The 17,854-nt window shown below is 40.7% G+C and overlaps 1 protein-coding gene across 8 annotated transcripts in view; it reads right to left on the bottom strand.

Annotated features, from left to right (window-relative positions):
• Window positions 1-17,854, bottom strand: part of ESRRG (estrogen related receptor gamma) — a 374,879-nt gene that overhangs the window by 324,227 nt on the left and 32,798 nt on the right. For 2 of the 8 annotated variants that reach the window (XM_032103005.1, XM_032103000.1), the window contains exons 2-4: window positions 17,223-17,268; window positions 9,020-9,079; window positions 8,249-8,292 (exon numbers count right to left, since the gene is read on the bottom strand). The exons of 3 other annotated variants lie outside the window; for them this stretch is intronic. The gene's annotated coding sequence lies outside the window, so the exon portion shown is untranslated. Of the gene's footprint in view, window positions 1-8,248; window positions 8,293-9,019; window positions 9,080-17,222; window positions 17,269-17,854 lie in introns of those variants that run through there. 3 more of the 8 variants (XM_032103002.1, XM_032103006.1, XM_032103008.1) reach the window with 3 other exon arrangements.

A 17,854-nucleotide genomic window follows, 5' to 3' on the forward strand; every position in this document is an offset into this window, starting at 1 on the left:
AGAAGCATCACACTACTGCAATTATCCTGCTCCCAAAACCTGTGTTACATCATTTAGGACACTGTGCTTCACTATTCTGGCACATCCATGCGGCTTTATTTTTTGCCACAAAGATTTTTTTCTGGGGGAAAAAAAGTTAAGAGGAACAAGCTTAGAGATCACGAACAACAGAAGACAGAACACTTAAATATAACAGAATAGGGAGAAGTCACTGACAGTGTCAAAAATCACATGCTTCTGGGTCTGTTTATTTACCTGGCACGCAGGACTGCTTACCTGCGTAATCCTTTCTCTGCAGCAAGTGAAGGTGAAGGTGTGGGAACTTCTTTCTTTCCTGGCAGTGTTAACTGACAGCATGAGGAGGGAGACTACAGGAAGATTTTATTTCTCATCTCCAGCATCAATAAATTACTAAGGTAGCCTTCAGGACTCTCAGAAGGTGCTTGAAACCTATGGCCCTTTGGCTGGCTACTCTCCGGATGGACCAGCATGCATGATGCCCTCTTGCGTAAGGCTGCAGTCCTTCTGCAGGAGAAGAGCTGACTTTTTAAATCAAATATACAAGTTTCCCCTGTATCACAACCTCCTTCCCTCCCTGGGAAAGAACTTATAGTAGAAAACATTATTTAATGTCCCTATTGAGGGATTGGCAAATAAGAAAAAATAGCATCTACCCAGTGACTCAGAAATTAGCTGACCAGCCTTAGTAATTTTCTTTATCTCTCATTATTAATCAGAAAATTTCCCAAAATTTCTATATATGCCTGTTCTTTCCTTCTCTGCCGAGCAAAACTACAAGCTATGTCTGGATGTGACAGTTAACCACATTTTTGTTATGTTTCAGCATTAGCTGGAGAACAACTAGATTTGCAGCTGAGAAAAAGGGTGAGGGGGAAAAAAAAAAAAGAGACAAAGAGAAGAGGGAAAGGGGGAAAGAAAGAAAAGGTACTGTCCTTTCAGCCAAATGACTCAGAGTAGTCATCTTCAGAGCACAGAAACCAAATGATTTGTGAAATCCTCAGAAACATTGGTGATTCAGCCAGCTGCATGGAGGGTGGTCTTGTTCTCAGCTAAAACAACCTGGTTTAACTCCCCATCAGTACTAAGCCCTCCATCATCTTGAAGTTTATAATTTTAAAAGTCCGATATTTATGTAAGCATGTCCAGCTTGCTTTCTCTTAAAGAAACCTTCCTTACCTTTTTAATCCTCTCTCTGGTCTTTGCCTTCTTACAGAGACAGAAGTCACAGAAGGCAACTGAATGTATTTCACCAGGAAATGTGGGCCATATCCTTCGTCATTACAGAAACAAAAAAATGCTTGTTTTGATCTATGTATGTGTATTTAAAGAATTACCAGCAGAACATAAAACGAAGTTGAGAGGTCTGCTTGAGGTCTGGATGTTCCAGATATTTTTTCTGAAACTGCCATGGATTTCAGTGGGAGCACTGCACATTGAATGGCAAAGGGAAATGTCTCCCTGACCAGAGCTAACCCAGGGTAGTGCACAAAGGAAAAGATGTTCACCTATGGAAGGCATATGCAGGCTGAACTGCATATATTAAATTAAAGACATCTGCACTTTGGCAGAATTTGGACAATGACTCACTTTAATTATGTAAAAATTTCAAACGGGGCAAACTCCACTGTAGTGACTCACATTAGTGCTGCTACCACATGATCTTCTGATAACTACATCAGTATATAACTCATGTCTCTGCTGCAGAGTTTCTACAGAGAGAATGACATATTACCTGACTAGCATTAAAAGGACTCCATGTTCCCAGCAATGACTGGTACATTAAGTAATGCTTCAGAAAGTAGCATATAGTACACTGTAGCATATAGTACACAGAGCTTTTTTTCCCTTCACACAAAACTACAGTTCCTCTAATGACAATAATTCACTGTCATTCAAAAATCAATTTTCTGTTTGTGTTTTATTTCTTTAAATTTATAGAGTAGTGGGGAAAGATTCCAGAAGTAGAAACTTACATCATTTCCTTTTTCTAAGAAGAATTATGGTGCTGCAGACCTCCTAGGCTTCCAATCAAAGACGCTCCCACCCTGTCCTTATGTGAGTGGCAAACACACCCTCAACCCCTTCCAGAACAAAACCTTCTGTGTAGGTCTGGCTGGTAAAGGCACCAGGCAATTTCTTGCATTTTGATTCACAGATATTCTTGGACTTTTCCCTGCTACCTCCTGCACTATCTTCCAAGTTGGTTTGGTTTGCTCGGTTCTGGTGTGGACTATCAGAAAGAACTCATTATGTGCCTTACATCAGACTAACAGGACTGATGACCTTGAAATGTCCGCTGTTAAGAAAAGCTACTCTGCATTATTTGCCTCAGATTTTTAAAAACAGCAAAACACTGTATTACTTACCTCAGTGTTGTTAAGGAAAGGGGGGGGTCTTTTGCTGATTTGTATCAGGTTCCTTTTCTGAGCTCTGAGAGTTGCTGTTTGTATCCTGGAGTACCACTGCATTACATTCCTATTAAACAGCTGAAAAAGGGACGTACCCTACAAGGCTTTCTAAACACTGTTTACAGGCTTACTGAATAAGCTAACAGGACCCTTAAGGAGCAAAGAGGTACACAAAAGGCATTTTCAATACAAAAGGTATGTATTAATGTGACAAATACAGCCTTTGTTAATGCCAGATGCGGACTATAGGTGTGAATGAGGAGTATGATGAATGGGATGATGAGAAGAAAGCAGTCTTAATTGTGCAATTAGTTATGTTATGTTTGGACAATGTTTTGCATAACAATTATAGGCCACTGGTAGACTAGTGGTCCAAAATTACAGCCTTCCAAAGGAGTACAAAAGCTAGGAAAGCCACTGCACCTTTTGAGAAACTACTTTAGAAGGTTAATGAAAGATGTAAATGATGTCAAGTGGCCTTTATATGCTTAAGTGTGCCATTGGGCTTGGATGGCAAGTGCAGTGTGCTTTCTCCAGCCAAGAGTGGTAAGAAGTAACAAGTGCAGAGGACGTCCCAAGGGAATGCCCCAAGACACAGCAGTGCTAAAAGGTATGGGAGTGAAGTCTGGCCTCTGAGTGACAGAGCTGGTAGGAAGTGGTTGAAGGTATTGAGACCACTGTGTATGTAATGGGCTGGATCAACAAACAATGAGCAAGAGGAGAGGAGTCACAGTATGTTCCTGTTCCTTCCTAGCATCCACCAAAGAGGAAAAAAAGGCATCTTGATTATTCCACACCCTCTCATTCCACCTTTCACTTATTTTCTTTTTCAAAGCATAACTTAACTTTTTTTTTCTAGGGGTTCACATAGAAATTAAAATTAAAATTGGATTCCAGATTTAAGCTCACTGCTACAACTGTTCCTGGGGGTAAACTGCCCAGAATGTGATAACTACATGGGAGTTGAGTGATGATCTGCTCATAATCGACACATCCAAGCACACAAGAGTTCATTTCATCCTTGATCTCACCCCAGGGATCCACGCCAGTCACAGCTGATGCTGAGAGGTATAAGACATACTGCCCCATTGGCTCCATGATTATTCATGGGTTAGCAGTGCTGGGGAGCAGGAGAGATGCCCTCACATGCCACTCAAAGGTGTTAAACTGACACACATCATAGCTTCCCTGGGTTCTTCTCACAGAGAATAACAAACATGCTATCCCCCAAGAAAAAAACCATCCACTGACATTTGAATAGGAGGCTAATGAACATGAAGGGGAAAGACTCAAGGTAAGACTTGTTCCTAAACCTTTATTTACAAAGGATACCTTTGAGCCGGACTCTCCATTGCCTTTCAAACATGACACTAGAATAACCCTGGAAGTGCTGTTTTTAAACAGTCTGCTCATCCCCTACTCAAATAAATAGTAAGTGTAGAGTGCTGCTAAGTCAAGCTGTTTAGCAAAGACATTTACTTCTGCACAGAAACTCAGCCCCCGTGGTGCAGGAGAGCACAGCAGCGTGCTGTGACCCAGCTCCCAGCCAAGGGGATGAAGAAGACATCAGGGCCAAGAAACAGGGCAGAGACCATTTGTGCTGTACCCCAGCAAAATCATCCACCCAGTTAGCTTTAATGTTGGGACTGGAAGTGGGAATAGTTTTTTAAAGGCTATTTTAGTCAGCGAGAGAAGAAAAAGGCTATCACGTGACTTTGCGTCCTGGATGCTGTTTGTAGAGAAGCCTTAAGTCACAGCTGGACTTCTACAAATTATTTATGATTGCAGACTGATACTGAATGCACAACTTGAGGGAAAATCACAGAGAGCAGGATTGTATGCACACAGAACTAAGCTTCATGTTCAGTCACATCTCTTCCAACTGACTGCAACCATCTCTACAGTCAATATCCAAGGCTCAAACACCCCGTGGAAATTCATTAGCAAGCACAGCAAACAGCAGACCTGAAAATAGCATCTTTCCATTCAGTGCAATGAGACATGCCTCACTGTACTATATGTTCAAAGAGGGAAGGGCAATATTCTTCTAAACCTAGCTTCTCATGAACCTGAATCCAATCACACATTCCCTTTATGACAGCCATCTCTCTTGGAGCTGCTCGACAAAATCTACATTGTATCAGCACCACCTTAAAGGTCGGCTGTGCTATTTCAATAAATAGAGAAACCATGGTTTCCTTAAACCACTTGCATTCCTCTTGCTGCAGTCATTTTGGATCTCTTCTATTGGTCTTGCTTAGCTCACTTTCATATGAATGTCAGATTTTGCATTTGCTGTGTGCTGTCATCTAGACTCCCGCTGTAAAACAGTTTGTTTTTCCCCCAGTTGGTGCACCAGATTAGCATTCCCCTTCTCCCCCCTCCAGAACAGAATGTAATTAAAGATCATGGGAAAATAACACACACACTAGTCATAAAGTTAGAGAATTCCAGGTTTGGTTCTGCTTTCCAATTTTACATGCTCCACTTCACTTCTGTATATAAAGAGAAATATAAATGGCTTTGGTCACTGGATATCTATTAACTCCTTGTACATCAGATCATGTGAGACAGAGATGACAACAAGATCCACAGCAGCTTATGAGAAAGGGCCCATGCCTCAGAGAATCACATCCAATCTACCCAAAAGGAAGTGTTTTGCCCAAATGATTCCCTCTTTGCTTACTGTGAAAGAGTTATGAAACATAAGCCAGAACTGTCTCCCATTCAGTGTTCAGGAAAATGTTTCATCATCTAAGTGAATGTTTTCACCTGAGAAGCCTGCCAGGATGATCACTGTGATAGCCTTGAAGCCAGAGAAGGTCAGCAAAGGCTAGTGCTGGTGGCACAGTGGCACAGCTGTTTTAAAGCAGACATTGTTTTGTACATCCTCACCTCAGCAGAGGCACCTCCACCTCAAGTTTTCTGGTGCTAGAATGGAAACATCTTTGAGCTTACTGCCTTTGGGTGTACGATAGAATGTCACCAGAAGAGAAATGAACTGCTTCTTAATTTAAAAAAAAACAACAAAACAAACCCGAACTGGTTTTATAGCAGAGATAAAAATATAATCAAATTGCCATTTATCACCACAAGAATAAGCAAGAGGCAACTGTCGATCTTCAGTGTCTCCTGAGAGGTTCTGGAAAGGAACAAAACCTACCAGGTGATCTTCCACTGTGAAGGCAGGCAGCAGTGGGGAGGCAACTCAGGATCTACATCCAAGGTTCTGCCACAGCTAAATCACAATTTAAATTTGTCTCCTTTTTCAAGAGGAGAGAATGTAACTGAGGTCACTGAGAAAGATGATGTTTGTGCCATGTTGTTTGACACAGTATCACACAGACAGAATTTATGACGTGCCCAACCTATACAACACCGTAAGTGGTGCATTTCTAGGAAATAAACCCCAATATCGTGGTGCTTACTGTACCTCAAAATTCCTCCCTCTCCCTCAGATAGAGAAGAAAGTAGATGTTCACCTTTACCGTAATTATTTTTTATGGCAATTCTCTTCCATTAGTTAGAGGATCATAATGGAATAAATAGAAAAATGAGCTCCAGGCTGAGTATTCTGCATTGTAATCTAAATTAAACTAGTATTACAAATTTGTTTACATATCTCAGTTGAGCTATGCAGTTTCAAAAGTTACTTGCTGAACGTAAACATATCTCCTGATACTACATTACCCACTATATGCCGTAAAATATATTCTAATGTAATACAATAAAACTGAAAAACCAATAAATGTTCCTATTTATTGAGAAATTGGACAAAAAATAGCTTATTGTCAGTTTTTAAAGACTGAAAATCAATGGATGATGAAAGGTTGTATTTTTTGTTACCATTAGACTGTTGACTCTAGCAATAAGTGAGATATGGATTATAACTGGGGGAGTAAAGAACTGGTGAAATATACAATTTGGAGCTTCTAGGGTTTTGTAGAAACTTAATTCCCAGTATTAGTGCAGCAGTGGCCATCTTGGCACTGCTGTTAATGGGCCCTGAGAGCACAGCTCCTCCATTTTGTTGACAAAGCCAGCTTTAAGTATCTTCCTGTCTTTATGAGCATTTCTAAATTAAGGGGACTCTTAATCAGACTCGCATCTGCTGAGGATCACAAGTAAAGGAGATCCAGCTTTCACATATATTCACATCCTGCTGATCAAAAAAAACCCCAAAAAATCCTCTAACACCACCATGAAACCCCAGTTATTAGAGTGTCACCCCTCAGGTGCCTCTGAGTCCCCCCGGGTGAGCTGCCAAGGGGGGTTCCCCAGGTCTGGCCCCACATAACAGCAACCACCACCCAACACCAGAGAGAAATCAAGTTAAATCAGATATTCAGCTTGCAAAAATCTTTAGCTCTCGTGCTAAAGTTCCGGAGTCTGCCGTCCTTCCTCAAACACAAAAGGTTTTCCACATCTGGGCCCTGAGCACAGAGGTCCCATGTAGATGGACTTTGGGCCATCTACACACGACTGAGTTTTACCCTAAGTATGTGGGCAGAGAGAGGTCTGAAAAACACAGATTTTTATAACCTGTTTTCTCAGAAGAATTTATTCATGGGAGTCAGTTTAAAACCTGAATTTCTATATTCGTTCAACAAAAAACGCACAACCGCACAGAGGCTGGGGAGGCATTCTTGTCTCACAGTGCAAACAAGGCAACATGGAATACTAAAAAAAGTACACAGTGATAAAAACCACCGAGCTAAACATAAACACTGCACCCAGGGTCCTGAAATAGTGATCTATGCCAACATTTTTCCAAGTGAACCAGTAGGTATGACCATTACATATAAACCCAAGTATAGATGTTCTACTCGGACTGTATTTCTAAACTCTGGAACAGAGTCTGAAAGGATGCCAATTACAATAGGGAGTTAGGGCTGCTTTTAGGATTTATATTCTCTCTGTATGTTTCATGATTATACAGCAGCTCAAATCTTAGATGGGGGTAATGCAGAAAATGCCTGCACTGCCTTCAGACACACAAATGTTCTTCTCTGGAGAAGTGGGCAGTGACCACTGGGCCTGGATGTGATGAAGAACTAGTAAAGTAAGCCGACCTTCTTCTGCAGTACCTGATTTTACAAATTCAGAGAAGCATGCAGTTAAAAGTCTTCAGAAAAAAAATTTCCCAAGACCTGGATGGAGCTGACAGTGTGCAGAAATGGCCATCCTACTGCTGGCCCCAGTCCTGTGTTTCCCTGACATAAAACCTTTGCTTCAAACCGAGGACAGCACAGAGAGAACTAATTTTCATATCATGGTTTCCTTCTGGTTTCCCAGGTAGGAAGCTATTTCTAAAAAGGGGGCTGTTACCACATCTGCATAATCACATACCAAAAAAAGATTAATGTTGCTCCTGTAAGCTTTTGCTTAAGTATACCATGGAAAATAACTTTGATGAAATAATTTGCCCAGAGCACTGCTTGTCTGGAAGATTTCTATAATTTAACCACAGTTCTGTAAATAATTTGGTGATAGACAGGCCATCAGCATAATTTGGTGCTAGACCCATGCAATGTTAAGGAAATGGCCAGCAGGCCAAAATTAAATCAACTGGGACCTAGTATGTACAATGCACATTAAAAACCAGTCCAAATCTATTATTTTTTGGAATATGCTTATTCACTTTAAAGGAAGACACTGATTTTTGCTTTGGGAATTAACACAAAGGAATGTCATGCTTCCTCCCTGTGAGGGAAAGATCACCCACACAGGGTTAAACCTGCAGATCTCCATGAAGATGTACAATATTTTTGCACCATAGCATCCCAAACTACAGCATTTTGTACCACTTTTGGACTTACCAGAAACTTTCATCAAAGTATCTCAGTTCTCCTGTGCTGATAACCTGTAAAATAGCAAAAGCCATTGCCCTGATTTTTACTCAAGATGTAACCAGGTCTGCAAGATAAGAGGTACAAAATTGTATGCATGGTACATTGCACCTTTAATCATCTACCTACCTGAAATACTTAAGCAAGTAGTTAGACATCTAAATGGTCCAACTACAGGCTTAAAATAAATGAGTTTTGTAGTACATGACTGTGTCCACGTAATTTGAAAACTGGCTTTCACATTCCACCTCAAGCAAAGCATCATTTCAGCTACAGGCAGATCAGAAACTTAAAGTCAGTAGCAGAGACAAGAACAGGACTAAGATTTAGTATTTCAGCTGAGAAGAGAGAACAAACGACTGCAGGATGCTTCCCACTGCACTGCTTCACTTCTGGACAAACATTTTTCCATCAGAAATGTCCACAATCAGCATTGCTTTCCTGCATCATCATAATGTAAATGGAGATACATTCTGGAAACCCTTGATGATTTTTACCAAATGAGAAGGGAATGGCAGGGAAAATAGCATACTAAACAAAGGCAACAAAGCCATCCCTCTCAGCTCTACTGAAAAAAGGCCTCAAGAAGCAGACACATTTATATTTCTTTTTAACTGAAAATACAGAGAAGGAGGTGAAGTAGATGGGTTAAAAGCCAGCAAAAAGTAGCATTAAAAAGCCCACCAGGTATTGTTGCAAGAACCTCTAGATAAGCATCTTAAATCAGGGTAAATTACACACCTCATGCTGGTGACTCGGTCATGGGAAATTATGAAGCTACGTGATGTCTCATTTGTTGTGCTGAAAACAAATGTAAATAAATTACTGAGAGAATCTCATTTACATTTAGAAATTCATCCCGATGCATGACATGACTGCTGATGTTTTTTTAAATGACACTTTGAGAAGAAGTGCCACTATTAAAAACAGATCATAGCCACCTCAGCGAGAGCCTGTGCATGTGTGCGTGTGTATGTGCATGAGTGTGCAACGGCAGATGTTCTAGAGAGATCTTTCAGATCTTTGGGGAAAAGGCTTTCTTTTACTGCTGCACGACCAAAATGGTGGCACCAGAAGACAAAACCACCGATACGTATTCTTCTGTGTATTTCCCCCCTTCCAGAGGGGGAAGCAGAAAGACAGTGTTATGGATTGGCTGCTGCCACTGCAACAGAAAGTGCAAATACTAAAATGGTAGGAACAGAAAATAGCGTGGCACATCCTTCCATCATCAAGTGTAATAAAACTTCCCCTTAAATACACACACAAAAAGCCTTTTGCTAAGCTTTTATCTCCCCCCTCCACATCTCACATTTTAAGCTGTCACTGAAAAAATTGAGAAGGATATCCAGGAAGCCATAAGATGGAGAGCAAGTTGAACTGCTGTTAGCTAAGCAGCACACATTCAGGCAAATATCCAAATGCTTTAGGAGCTGTCATTCTCCATCCCGCGTGGGAAGGCTGTGAAGAGACGGACTTGCTCGTATCATGATTGCTCTTATTATTACAGCAGTGAAAACACTGCATACTAATGGATGTGTTTTCAGAAAAAAAGACTGTTAGATGGCTTTTTAGACTCTGTGCCTGGCTGTCTGGGCTTCAGTATCTGATACATCCTATGCCTTTCTTTGCTTCCAAAACAGAACTCCAAAAAAAAGTTTGTAACATGAGGGCAAAATAAAACATATTTCCAAATGGGGACATGACAGTGTTCTACAACCCCACATACAGCAGCATATTTACATAAGCCTGCATAGGTCAGAGAGTTTATTTGTTAAGGGACAAATAAGCAGGCCATGAAATAATTATTTTTCATTGTGCCCTGCCAAACCTACCCAGCCAAAGGCTAAATTGAGCTGCTATTGTGATTATTTGAACTGTGGAGCCAAAAGTCTTCACTGCAAAGCATCCCAGCTGTCCTAAATTTTATTCTGATGGCTAGTTTTCACACTAGCTTGAAACTTGCCAAAAATGCTCCACAAAACAGGCAGGCGGAAGGCTTGCTTTATCCAGACCTACATCAATTACTGATTTAGAGCTGTTCTGAGAACTTGATTATTAACAAATCACTTCCCAAAATTGTTATGACAAGATTCACATATGCAAATGGCAAGCTGCTCGTATGTACACAGCTAGCAAAAGAAATTAATACAAAGGTTCCCAGATTTATTTATGGTTATTTCCTATTCTGCTTTACTGCAAATTAGCCACTAAAATATTAAAAGAAAGGGGAGAGATCCAGCTGCAGCATCACAGCTTTGACATATGGTGACATGGAAACACCCAGGCCATAATGCTCAACATGCTTCTGCCTTCACCCACCTCCTTGGGGAAAAGGATCTACCAGTGCCTTCTGGCACCAGAGGAAGCAAAACCACCACGGTAGCTCTCAAGCTGCAGATTTGGCCAACATACCAAGGAGCAGGTAGGATTACCCTGAGAACAGCTCAGACGACAAGCTTGGAAGGATATTTCATATTTTAAACCAGGTTGACAGTGGAGGAGGGGGAACAACAAATACAATATTTTTTTAAACCTCATGCTTCAAAGCTTAAATTAATCCCTAATAATGAAAGATTAGGATGAGAATGTGTAGAGAGAAGATTATCCCAAGTCTGCCCATTGTGAGGCTCTTACAACTTTACTTGAGGTGCCTGGGGTTGGTCATTGCTAGAGACAGAGCAGGAGGATCTTGGGAACGATTAGTTTTGTGCTCTCTACATTTATGCTTAAACAACTAAGACACAAACAAAAGACAAAGAGCCTAATTGTTCTGAAGGCAGCAGACTTATAAATAATGAAATGCCCATCACTTGGTATCAGGCTGTATGTACCACAACCCTGACCAGACAAGTGCACCTTACTGCAGCCACCCTCCTCCTCCTCCTCACCTCCTCCTATTCTTCATCCTGTTTGTAATTTCACTGTAATATCCTCAGGGCAGCAACCACTCCACATTTACACACGAATTAGAACAACACCTCACACAATGGCATACCAGTCCTGATTGGACCTGGACTGCTCCTGGGAATGCTGCTGGGAACAGTACTAAAAAAAGAGCTCATAAATGTATAGAGCTCAGCACAGTAACACACGCACCCACCCCTCCCCCCCTCCACCTTTTAACACAGTTAGCATCACCAGACTGTTAACTCTGTTTTCATAATAAAACTGCAGATAGTTTAATCCATTTCTACGCTCCAAGATGGTTGCAGGATGTGTAGCTAAGATCCAGCACACCTCCACCAGCACACTCTGTGAAGTCAGGCCTTTGCAATGGACCCCTGCACTTGCTGCTTAGTACAACGACAGAAATGCTACCAGATCACGTTGTAGAGGTCAAGGCTTAGGTTGAATCTTGCTTAGGATTTGCATGGAAGCTGATCCAATGACGGGCTGGGGACATTCAGGATGAGTAAACGAAGGAAGCCACAACAGGATCAGCCACATCACCTGTGCGCAACCATTACAGACCTGATTAGCCCAAATTCCCTTCTGATTTCCTTCCTTCCTTGGGAGAGGCTTTTGACCTTTGAGCTAATATTTTAGTATATTCTGGAATTTCAAATTTTGTACAAAATAAACTAGTTATTTTCAGGTACTTCAGATATAAATAGCTCCAATACAAATTTTTAACTTGCTCTGGTACTCAGTCACGCTCTTTTTAACTGAAAATATAGCAAATAGATTTGAAAATCTTTGGCAACATATTTCCATTTTTCCAACAATTCTGACACATCAATTATTTTGTTGAGGACTTTTTCCTGGAGGACTATGAATGGCCAATATGCTTCACAAAGAGCAAAAGAAAAAGGAAGGGAGTGGGTACAGGTAAGGTGGCAAATCAATAAGTAACTTGAGTGCAAATTCAGGCACTTGAGCCCCCTTTAAAGTCAGGTTCCATGTTGTAGTGACTCTTTCCAATAGTTAATATCTAGAAAAATAGAAGATATAGCCAAAATGTAAAACATATTAAAAACCTTAATTACAATAGAATGGCCACTTTGTCAGGCCTGTATTCTGCATTGATACGGCACCAGAAACTGACCTTAAAAATCTATCATACAGATTACAGCTGTTATCAACTGCATTAATCTCTTTCAAAATAAAATAAAACTTTAAAAAAAGTACAAATGACTTTTTGTTGACTGCCAGATGACAGATCTCTTTTTCATTTGCCTAAAAACTCTACACAGTCAAATTGTGTGTAAAATCCAAGATCGTAATTATTTTTTTTCTGGCTCCTGATGGGATAGTAGCATTACAGGGCCCTTTTCTATATAGCTTTGCACTCAGTGCAAGTTTTGTCCATGGCATAAATGTGGAGATTTTCTGTCTCACAGAGATGAGACCCTCACTGCTGGACATTCTCAGCCTGAGAACTTGAGTTTCTCCATGAACTTCCTGCAACCCGTGACTTAACTCTTGTCCCTTTTGCCTGTGGTGCCAATGGCTCCAACCAAAGCAAACTCTGTCCAATGTCACACTTCCACTCTGGAGCAAAGACCACTCAGGAATGATCTTTTTACTTCTACAAAGACAGTAATAGACCAAGGTCTACATGGAACAGGCTGTTGACAACCCCGCACTTACTCAGTCATAGATATGTGACAAAGTCCAATTAAATCCTATTAGGGAATAATACAAATGACAGAGCTTAAAGAATACAGCTAGCTCCTAATTAGACAGCCCATAAATCTGTTCAGAACCTTCAGAATTTACCACCAGAACAGGATCTCAAGACCTTTCACTGAGTTTCATTTTAACAGACCTGTTGTCCACTGAACCAACAACTCTGTAGCTTACAGACAAGATATTTCATCAACTTAAATACTATTAAAAGATGATTATGCACTGAGCTTTCCTGAAATTGTGTAACATTTGCATGGTATAACACATACTCTTACTTGTTCACTGCAGTCTGATTCAAAGTGCTATAAATACGTTTGCCCTTTCTGCTAAGCCCGCCTAAGGGATTAGCAACCCCCCAAAAGTTCAGTTGAATATTAACTGCATTAACTTTGCAGACTGTAACATACTGTTACACTCAAACAGCCTACGGTGTGGTATGGATGACTTGCTTAATAAAAAATGTTTTCTTGCAAAGCCCGATTGCTAGAAAAAAGAATTTGCTCTGTCAAAGGGGGTGACCTCTTCCATTTACTTCATAAAGCAAACAAACAAAAGGGAGAACTTTACAGGGATGTCCAGAGAAATGTTTATCATTTCATCTGTCAAACCAGACGGACTTCCCTTGGCAACAGCAACACAGCACCAGCTCCACTCTACGTTAGAAATTAAGTCAGTTCGCCATGAAAAAAACCTGTGAAATACAGCAGCAAAAGTGTCATCTACTGTAGTAATGTGAACTCAAAAACTATAAAAGAACTATGTTTGCTTACTTATTTTGTTAAGTAAGAAGCGCTTTGCGTGCCAACTCCCATAAAAACCTCGCGTGCTGGAAGACTTTTCAGCACAAAGTTATAAAGCAGTGAAGACAAATAAAAAGAAGAGAAAATATTTAAAAGTTGGAAGAGGAAGAGCTAATAGGAGTGTGAAAAGGAGCTGACTTGATAGCTAGTGACAAAAGTCAAGTAAGAGCAGATTCTCGAACCTCTCAAGCAAAAAGCTTCCAGGCAGAGGCAGGGGGTGACTGGCAGTATCTGATCAAAAGATGAAGAAAGGCAAGAGAAAGAGGAAAATGAGAAAGGCTGGGACAAGTTTCTTAAGGTTATGAGGTAAAAAGTATCCAAAAGATTGCTAAAATACTTAAAAAGATTTAAAAAAATCCTCCTTCATTATAATTGCAGTAATAAAAAATGTAGAGCCTCTCTGTTATGGGATGAAAACAGAAATTGCATAATACAGGGGTTTTTGCTTTAATAAAAATACCCAGATGACACAAACCTTCTCTATGCTGCTGTGGAAACATGTAACAACACTCAAGAGACCTTAATCCTGAACGCTGCAAGGAAGCCTTTCTCATTTGGTCTTCAAGGATCACGTCTCTATCAATTTGCAAAAACATACTCTCCCATACAAAGGACTTGGGTGTTACAGAAAATAAATCCAAACTTTGAGAGTTAGAAACCATATTTCTTCATAATGCTGGACATTTACTTGCTTCTGCCATTCACCATCACCATTATGTTGTCTAGAAATGGAGACCAACAATAGATGTAGGTAATTACACAAGAACTTAAACTGCAGAGAGCTTCAGACCACAACATTAAACTGGAATTAAAGCTTTACAGGAAAAGAGATATGTTTCAGTCCCTGCAATCACCTCCCTCCCTCAAACACACACTGCACACCTGCTACCCACCAGCCAGATGGGACTGAATTCTCCTGAATCAGATCTTGGACTTTTAAGCTCAGCTTGAGTTCAATTGGATTTCAAGACATGAAAATATATTATCATTTCACATTCAAAAAATTACACCAGTGTCCAGGAACTTCTAGTTTCAGTACTGCTTGGACAATTAGATACGTATTAAAGTGGGATTATTGCCCCAAATGTACTAATAGAAATAAATAAAATGCAGCTTTGCATCAACATTTCATTTAATTACACATGCTCACTTAATACATGAAAAACAGAGAGAAGCTGATTTTATATCATCAGCATGTTAACTGAGATTGGGAATTTAGCTAATTTGCAGTGACCAGCAGTATTTTTTTAAAAGTCCACAAAGGCAATTTAGCAGCCCAAACTCACTTAAACATTGTAGGAACTGGCCCTTAATGCACAGGTATCATAAAATATTAACACATGTTAAGAAAAAGCTGGGAAGCATTATATTCCTAGAGAATTTGCTAAGCTTGCATAATGTAACATTTGTCGTCAATAAAGTTTCCTCAGTTATGAGATCTCTAGCCTGTTTTCCAGAAGAAAGTCTCTTTTCCTCTCTCTCTATTCCAGCAGCACAGCTCCACCAAGTCCCTGCTGCCTGCACTCCAGTGGAGTACTGGCAACTGGCAAAGTCACATTTTTAATTGGGACTGGCCTCCAAATTAAGACTTTCCCCACCTTTTCCTTCAGTCCTGAAACCAACTTGAGACATGCAGGGGGTTAACAAGTCACCGGTCACCAGCGAGCCCTTCTCTGCAGAGGCCATGGGCATCTGGAAGCTGCTGCCGGTGGTGTTCCGCCAGAGCCACGCCTGGCAAGTGCCAAGGCGCAGGAATGCGAGTCCTGCTTGCTTGGCCAGCCTTGGACTGACCTTTAGTCGTAACAAGGAACAGGAGTTTTGTTAGTGAACACAGAGTTCTGGTCTACACATTTTTTAAATTGATTATTTTATTGATGTAAAGTGCCCAGGTGCCCTCCCGACAGTCACTAATATAGATTTTGAAAATAAAATTAATTAAGGGCCAGTCTGGACCACCTTTACTGTCACCATGTAGTACCCTTTTCTACAAGTAACAATGCTATCAACCAGCGAGCACAAGTAGAGTGTTTGAGCAGTATTTCATTACATCCCAGAACACCTGACCATGGAGGTCAAGATCACTGTCACCTATCTATGCACACACACGCACACACACACACACGCACACACACACTCCCTCTCCTCTCCTACCTTCCAAAAGGGGAACCGAAGCACAGAAAACTTAACCAGCCAAAGGCAGTGTCAGAGCTGCGCCGCTCCGGGCTCCGTCCTTCCGGAGCGCGGCACAGGGCGAGCCTGAGCGGGAGCAGAGCAGCCTGGCACGCAGGCTAATCTGAATTACACTCATCCAGCCCTCGAAATGGTTCCTCATTAGCTGCGGGTTAATGGAGTCCCAATGAGTAGTGTTATTTTCATCCCCTGCCTACTGAACACAAAATTCATTTGCAAATATCCTGTAAAATACTGCAAAGCAAGCCAAAGAGATATGACAACATAAGAGGCATACTATTTATGGAATGCACTTACCGTCATTTAGAAAAGGAAGCTGACATGAGCAACAGCCTAAATTTAGCAACACATTTAGTTTTTATTCACTAGTCACAATGACAACATTTTAGAAGGCTACCGCACACCTTGTGCGCCGAAAGGTTCCACTGAAATCAAGACAGACTTTGATCTGAAAGGAATTTGGGATCAGCTCCTTAATGAATACAACACTGAGTTAAATTAAGGCAATCACCATCTTGACTTTCTATTCCAAGTAGATATAAAATTACATTGATTGCAGGAAATGGTGGCATTCAAACAATATTGCAATGGCCAAAGCCTGAAAGCTAAATTCATTGTCAAGCTAAACTAGGCTTTCAGAGGGCACCATTTGATTTGAGGCAAAAAAGCATCTGCAAACCACATATTTTCAATTAATAGTGTAAAAGGCACAGAGTAAGAAAGCAAAAAACACAGGTCAATATGCTACGTGCCACTCACAGAAGCAGAGTCTCTGCATGAAGATATTGTGCATATACATATATATGTATATATATGTGAGTGCATGTGTGTGTTCTGGGCTTTTTGGGGGTATTTTTTAAGGCAGCCTGTACTACAAAGGCCAAATTTGAGATCCAGAAAGGCACAATGCATTTCCAAACATCCTGACAATGCTCTTTTACCCAAGCTATCTTTAATTCAGAAGTAATTTCAAATCAACAGCACACAAAGTTAAACCTAGTTCTTTTGAAAACTCAGAAAAAGAATTAATTCGAACCCTTACCTTTGGCACCTTAAAGACTTTTGGCCATGACTTACCTGTATAAATAGAAAGAACTAATTTACTACAGAAATGCCCATGGGCAAACATGTTCTGGCTAATGAAGTGTTCAGCTTTTGCATGATTAACCAGCTGGTGGGGGTGGTGTAAAAATCACAGGGCATAAAATAATAAGAAAAATCGATTAGCAGCTCTCTTTTATAGCACTCTATGAAAAATTTCCTTATTTTTGCTCAGCAGTTTGGAAAGTGGCTGTAGAGAAAGATAGACTTGAATGACTTACCAAGGAGTCAGGCAGAGACTGCACCAGGCACTCACTCCTCCAAGACCTGTATCGCAGAGAGGTTCAAGTGAAAAGCAAGATACCAACCAGCACCATGGCTGGATTACTTATACAACAGGTCCTGCCACTAGTCATAAGGGTAGTTTTCTACTATATAGCAAAAGACATTCTATAAAGTAAAAACCATGATTATGCCTTGACTCAGTTCAGTTTCTTCCCCAATGCTCTACACTTGAACACCTCAGCTGGCTACAGCCATTCCCATGAGCCAATTAAAAAAGTGCCTCCATATGAGCCCAGTGATTCATATGCTACTTAGAAATAATGCACATATTTGGGTGATGCTACATGAAAAAGATGGGGTTTGCACTCACTAGGGACAAAAATCCTCTTGCCCTTCCTATCCTGTACAAGGGGTTCCTTGCAAGCTCACATGCTCTGCCCTCAAAATAGGACCTAATTAGTGTACAAATATTTGGCAGACAGGTCACGAAAATAAATTTATCATTAACTCTCCCCTAAACCAAGGCAGGTTATCCTGAAGCAGTTTTACTTCGTACACATTTGCTCTGGGTAACCCTTCAGCTCAGGTACAACTGGCATATAACAGTTTCTTTAAGAAGAAAACACAC

The sequence above is a fragment of the Corvus moneduloides genome, chromosome 3, assembly GCF_009650955.1.
Source record: "Corvus moneduloides isolate bCorMon1 chromosome 3, bCorMon1.pri, whole genome shotgun sequence".
Classification (NCBI taxonomy): Eukaryota; Metazoa; Chordata; class Aves; order Passeriformes; family Corvidae; genus Corvus; species Corvus moneduloides.